Below are 7548 nucleotides of genomic sequence, written 5' to 3' on the forward strand. Positions count from 1 at the left end.
GTGTTTGGGTACTCTTAGGATGATGTGGGGAAAACCTATTCTTTGATGCAGTAGGAATCAATCACAGAAGGCACAAGACTCAATGAGGCTTCATACAAATCCTCAGACTTCTTTTTATAATTAATGGATTTGAATTCAAGCAATTATTTTATACTGTGTAATAAACATTTCTTTTTAATGTTAATATTGTTTTCTTACAAAATATATTTCTAAGAAAAAAACACATCTTTGTGGTTTCTTTATTTTCCTGTGCCCTTGCAGTTCATATACAGCTTCAATCGTTTTCTTCATATTTCAGAATATGCAGGCTGGGTGTGCGGTATAACTCATTAAGAAAACTGAAGCACAAGTCAACTATTTTGAGAATTACACCAATTTTTATGGATTCTTGATCTGATTGCAAACTTTGGCACATGCGTCTACCACTTTCAAGCAGGGTAAGATCAGGTGTTGGAAATATAGCTGGAAATGATGGATTCAATTTGGTTTCACACCATGTAGTACCAGTTCAAAACCAGAACTGGCTGAGGAATTCAGGCCTCTTACAAATTTTCAAGAGCTACAGGTCACTTTCCAAGAATCTTCCTCGTAGCACGTTGGTGCTGATTAGTAATACTGCAGGTGCATGAAATTTCTAATGCAATGCAATATGGGGCTTTAAATTTCCCTTGTGTGATGACTTTGGGACCTAAATGATTTTTTTTAGCTAAGCATCCTTGGAATGCAAATTGTCTAGCTATGTTGTGAACCAGGTGGGAAGGATGTGACAAAGTACTCCTCAAGGGGCTACAGGGACTACCCTGGAATTGTAATTAGAAGCACTGTTCTGGCTGTGCCCTCCACAAAATAATAAGCAAATATGAAATTGTGGAATTAAAAGTTGGAAAAGACCACTGAAATCATTTAGTGGTAGGTGGATGGTTGGACTAGTATTGCCCGCTCAGTTACCACAGCTACATGTTTCTTGAACGCCTCCAGGGATGGGAGAGTCAACCACCTCCCTGGGCAGCCTGTTCCAATGCATCACCACTCATTCTGAGAAGAAATTTTTCCTAATATCCCACCTGAACCTCCCCTAGCGCAAGTTAAGGCTGTTCCCTCTAGTCCTATCATTATTACTTGGGAGAAGAGGCCAACTCCTGCCTCACCACAACCTCCTTTCTGGTCACTGTAGGGAATGATAAGGTCTCCCCTGAGCCTCCTCTTCTCCAGACTGAACAATCCCAGTTCCTGCAGCTGTTCCTCACGAGATTTGTGCTCCAGATCCTTCACAGCTTCGTTGCCCTTCTCTGGTCGTGCTCCAGGGCCTCAATGTCTTTCTTGTAATGAGGAGCCCAAAACTGAACGCAGTACTTGAAGTGCAGCCTCACCAGTTCTGAGTACAGAGGGGTGATCACCTCCCTGCTCCTGCTGGCTGCACTATTTCTGATGCAAGTCAGGATGCCATTGGCCTTCTTGGCCACCTGGGCACACTGGAGGCTCATGTTCATCTGGCTGTTGTCTAACAGCCTCAGATGCTTTTCCTCCATGCAGCTTTCCAGACTTTCCCAAGCCTGTAGCAATGCATGGAGGTCCTAATCTGTACATCTTGCTTGGTCCTTCTGTCTCCTGTGTGCATTTAAAAGGAAGCATGAAATTCAATCTAGTGCTATTAGTACAGTTTGATTTAGCATTTTATAACTGAGCAGCCCCAGTTTGGAAAGCTTGAGCAGGGTCATTTAAGGCAGCCTGTGTGTGAAAGCCCAGATGATAAAGCAAAACCACCTGCTCAACTAAGCCTTCTCCAGATGTGTCAGTTTGTCTGCTTCATTTATAATAATTGCTTTGTTGGGACACAGTTAACAAAAAGTAGACTTTATTAATTAATGAAGAGAGTTACACTGAGAAGATGATGATGTCTTCTTGGCTAAGAAGAGTAAATATGATTCCCACTTTATAATCTTCAAAAGGTAATTTTGGTCTGTAGGTAGAAAATGATTATTTGCTGAAATTCCAGGTTAGAAAAATTTAACTTGGAAATATTTTATTTGGAATTCTGTGTATTTGTGTGTATGTAATCATTCATGTATTTCTACTGTATTCTTGCTGAAGAAGTAGATTTTCATACATGGGCTTACAACTGCATATTTTGGCACCTGGGGACGACTCCCCCCAGCCTCCCCAAGCTCTCTTGAACCAGTGAGTGTTTCTTTTTCTGCCTATCCCTCTTCCTTTCTCTGGCTCCTTCCAGATGTCAGCATCCTGCTCACTGACGTAAGGCTTCTTTTCCTGGCAGCAGCAGCAGCTATAGGTCAGATCAAAGCATCTCTCTCTTTTGCCTGCTTTCAAGTGGCTTCACTATGTCTTCAGACAGCAGATGAGAACAATGTTTCTCAAAAGGATTTTTGAGGCGTTAATGCAAAGGCTGAGCTGCATGGGAACAAAGAAAAGTAGTTGGGGAATTAGGAGCTGACAGATTGGACACACAGATCAGTCCATACTGAACTTGGTTTGATGTCTCAGATTCAGAGGGCTCCAAACCATTATCACATGCTTGTACATTTCCACTACAAAATTAGTCTCCAGTGAAACTTCACAAACATGACCACATGCAACATTTTGCCCTCCTGTGAGAGGTGCTGCTTCTCCCCAGCCTGCACATCGCCGAACTCCAATCCGTTTACATTTGGCTGTGACAGAAGACAAGCACGGACTCCAATTACTTTCCGATCCTTACAAGCTGCAAGCCACAAAATGATAGATTCCTTTCATTTTTCAAACCTTCTGGTTCTCGATGCATTCACCGTGTGAGAGATCCCCAGTTGCCCATTTAGCAGAGGATGCCAGAATCCTTTTTTGGCAGCTGAGCTCACGTTTCAGGTTCTCTCCTATCTTTATAGCCATGATGGAGCTGCTGCCTCACTCTATAGGTACTGAGCTCCCCTAGTCCCCAGACTGTACTACCAGGTGTGAGTAATTGCCCTGATGGGCAATTCTGGGGGGCTCCTACCCTGTAAGGGGTGGATTCACAGACAGCATCCCCTTCCCAACAGGATATGTATTTTGGAGCACTTGAAACACAACCACAGCCTGCACAGAAGGTAATTATTTGGGAAGTGTACATATTCCTTTGTGCTGAACGACTTTAGATCATGTCCCATCAGTTTGAAAGATTTTAACCTACTATTTAATAGTCATTGGACTGAGTGAAATGCCTGGAATTATTTTCTTTTTCCTTTAATATTACTACCACCACCACAACAACAAAAGCATTGCACCCTAGAACCTCCACTTTCCATGGACACAGTTAAAACCAGTCCACCCCAGATGCTGGCTATGAGTGCATGGAGTAGAGCAGATTTTTGCTGCTGGCCTGGTACAGGTTCACCTGCCTGCTCTGCGCCACAGTGTAAATTCTCCACCTGCTGACATCCAGAGCAACCAATGTCTAGCAACTGGCATAACCTGTCCATTATAATTTTGCTCTCTGGGCACTAAACAGTTACCAGTCATTTGCAGACTGTCTTTCCTTTTTGTATAAATATCTCCCAGATGATCTGCTTTCTGGGTTTAACCAGTTTCCTGGTTTCCTGCAGCATTGTGCAATGTTGGTGTCACTAAGTTTTTCTGCTGTGCAACATCACGTGCACAAATGCAACTTAAAGAAAATAAGGTCCTTCTCATTTAATGATTGATTGTTCATCACAGCTCCAAATCTTTGCTGAGGAAAAACAATTTGGATAGTAAGGTTGTTCTTCCAGCCCAGAAGGCCAACAGTGCCCCGGGCTGCATCAAAAGAGGGGTGGCCAGCAGGGAGAGGGAGGGGGTTGTCCCCCTCTGCTTTGCCCTTGTGAGGCCCCATCTGGAGTACTGCAACTGGACCTGGGGGCCCAAGTACGAGAAGGTTGCGGAGCTGTTGGAGTGGGTCCAGAGCAGGGCCATGACAATCTGAGGGGTGGAACATCTCTCCCTATGAGGACAAGCTGGGGCAGCTGGGCTTGTTCATCTTGGAGAAGAGAAGGCTCTGGAGAGACCTCACTGTGGCCTTGCAGTACTTGAAGGGAGCTCATAAGCAGGAGGGCATCAACTTTTTAGAAGGAGTGATAGTGATAGAACAAGGGCAAATGTCTTTAAACTAAAAGAGGGAAGATGTAGGTTACATGTTATGGAGAAATTCTTTACTCAGAGGGTGGTAAGGTGCTGGCAAGGTTGCCTAGAGGAGCTGTGGATGCCCCATCCCTGAAGGCGCTCAAGGCCGGTTTGGAGGGCCCTGGGCAGCCTGAGCTGGTGGGTGGCACTGCACACAGCAAAGGGTTGGAACTGGATGGTTTTAAGGTCCCTTCTAACCTAAGCCATTCTGTAAATTTATGATTTCTGTCCAGCTAACTGGACGAGGACTAGAGTTAGGAGACACTGAGTAGAGAACAGCCTTGCTACTTAAGCCTGCCTCTACTAGTACTTGAGAGATACTACCAAGTCCTACCAAGACTCGACAGGATTCTGCATTGAGCTCTTTTGTTCTGTGTTTCTAAGCTGAAACCGCTTGAAATAATGCAAGGGCAGTGTTTCAACCCACAAAGTTATCTTCTGATTACATGGAATTGAGAGTACGTGCTGCGTGCCTTGGGGCTTGGTGGGGAGAGCTGCTCTGAGCAGGTCAAAACCTGGTGAGAGAGCTAAAACAAGCCCAGGTGGGCAATGGAGGTCCAGGCCTGAGCTCCTGCTGCCTTCTTGATTTATCACCCTCAACAGAGAGTGATGTATTCAGGAATAATGTGGCAGCAGAAAACATTTTTAATTTGTTTACTAATCCCTGAAACAGCTGTCTGTTTGTCACCTATAACTGTACTGTTGAATCACCACTTCCCTGAATTTCATCCCAACTCTAAAAGGTCTGTTATACCACTATGAATAAGAAAAGGTCACTTTATTGAAACCTAATTAGCCTTGTTATAAATATATAAAGTAATACATTAAATTAGTATTGATTGCCTTGGATTGCAGTCCCATGTTTTGCTTCCTGTGGATCAGTAGTGCTTTATTCAGTTTCTGCTTTGGTAAGCAGCTCTTTTTAGTTTTTTTCAGTTTAGTTGAAAATGACATTTAAAAACAATTTTTTTTTCAAATAAAAAAACCAAATAGAAATGCTCCCATGATTTATTTGAAAACATCCAAACAAATTTCCTCAAGTTTGCTCTTGTTCTCTGGTATATGCCATCTGTACATTGCAGAATTCTGCTGATGTGTGAGATTGTGAAACAAAGCAGCTCGCATAAAAAAAGATAATTGAGAACTCTATTGGCCCAGCTGTGCTGTGAGACTTGCTGAATGCGAAAAATTCCCCCCAAATACATAAATTGCTTGTTACAATTCATTCAGTTTCATTAATCTCAGTTAATATTGTACGGGTAAGAAAGGGCTTAGCTTCTCACTTTGAAACCAAAGGACGTTTTTTTGCTGACAGCAATAAGATTAGTATTATAAATAGTTTCGTATTTGACAATTTCTTTTTAAGCCTTTTTCAGAGGTAGCTATTCCGATGTGCACTGGTGTTTGTCACTCTATGCTGTGTAAACTGCTTTAAAACGTAGCAGCAATGCAAGTGATGTTTCTTCTAGCTGGTTTCACTAGCTGTATCTATTTCAAACATAATATATATAGTCTACATGTAACTGCGAATAATATTGCCCTTCAGTGTCTGCTCAGTAGTATCATATTTTTCCTTTGTACCTCTTGAGAGATCTGCCACAAAGTTTATAATTCTTTTTGGCATTTCTGTTGTCTGTGTTAAAAGGATGGTGCCAAGTGACTTTGACAACATCGCTAACAGCTGAATAGGCAATGCTGCATTTGCTTACCAATGTCCAACACAGCACATCTCTTTCCAACATCTCTGACTGGCAGCCAGGAATAGGAGTACCTGGTTGCTCCATCGTAACTTGGAGGGAACAGAGGTGACGCCTGATTTCCAGGGGCTTTCATCTTGCCTTATCATATGTACTTGTGCAAAGTTTGTGAGACATGACTCAAAGCAGAAATTCAGCGTTAGTGTTAGGGAGGCTTTTTTGTTTTATTTTCTTTGGTTTTGCCCAGGTATCACTAACACTTGTGAAACTGAACGATGAAGAGCAGAGGAGGCTCTGGTCAGCATCTGCTGCCCTCTGCCAAACACCCAGGCACAGATGGCCTTTATGGCTGTTATGGGCTGCAGACACATTCAATGAAAAGTAATTCAAGTTCTGACAGAGGAAAAAAAGATCTATGAATGTGGGTTTTCTCCCAACACGAGACAGTCTGAATCAACAATGGGAACGGGCCCGTTACCAAAGAGTCTGCTGGAGCAAGTTCCTGCTGCCAGGGCAGGATCTCCTCTCCCTCTTGGCCATTAGAGGGAGGAAAAAATAACAGACTGTCAGAGCCACTAAAATAAGGACCAACACCAAGAATGTACCATGGGTTTAATACCAGCTCCTCCTTTCCAAGTAATTATAGCTGATGCTGCCCAATGGTTACCGATGAGCTATCTTTCATCATGGTCTATTGTTTGGAGTCAGTAGTTTGGGCTGGACATCAAGCCTTGCACATGCCAGCTGGGTTTTCACAGAGGGTAAAATGGGAACGAAGGTGAAGGTGAGCATCATGCTGCCTCAGGCAATGGAAACAGGCAGCTGGGTTTGGGCTCAACCAAAGCCCTTCCTCCTTATTTGCTTCACATTATATAATCTTTACCCAAAAGTTCACCACAGGTGTAATTTTAAAGTGAGAAAAGGCCAAGCTGAATGGAATACTGGTATTTCTCATATTATTGTGTCTCCTGCATACTCGGAAGTGTGTTGCTTGCTAAAAATGTATCAGTAAACTCAGAAGTTTTCTTTGAATGTCTTAATGTGACCTAGTTTTAGGTGGTTCAAGTAACCCTTGCAACACCTCGTTCACCTCATCTGTTCCTATTTGCGTGCAAAGGAGATGACGCGTAACCATCACCATGAATCCCCCCAGCAGTCATGTTTGTAGGTCAATTATGTTTTGTTAGGAGGAAAATTAACTCAGCACATGCCTCTGAAGGCTCATGTTATACATCACTGCTACCCTTCAGTGCAGCGCATTTTGATGTGTCTTCTGCCATAGAAACGAGCTGTTTATTAGACCATAGAATCACAGAATGGTTTTGGTTGGAAGGACCCTCAAAGCTGATTCAGTTCCAAATCCCCTGCTGTGGGCAGTGTCACCCACTAGCTCAGGCTGCCCAGGGACCCATCCAACCTGGCCTTGAGTGCCTCCGGGGATGGGATACCCACAGCTTCTCTGGGCAGCCTGTGCCAGTGCCTCACTGCCCTCTGAGTAAAGAATTTCAAAGAATCATAGAATCATTTCAGTTGGAAGGGACCTTTAAAGACCATCTAGTCCAAATCCCCTGCAATGAACAGGGACACCTACAGCTAGATCAGGTTGCTCAGAGCCTGATCCAGGCTGGCAATTTCTTTTTAATATGCTGATTCATGGCTCTAACACAATGGATGTGATCACATACAGCTTTCCACACAAAGAAACCTCCATTTTATTTCTTTC

Source organism: Numida meleagris, chromosome 1, assembly GCF_002078875.1.
Source record: "Numida meleagris isolate 19003 breed g44 Domestic line chromosome 1, NumMel1.0, whole genome shotgun sequence".
Classification (NCBI taxonomy): domain Eukaryota; kingdom Metazoa; phylum Chordata; class Aves; order Galliformes; family Numididae; genus Numida; species Numida meleagris.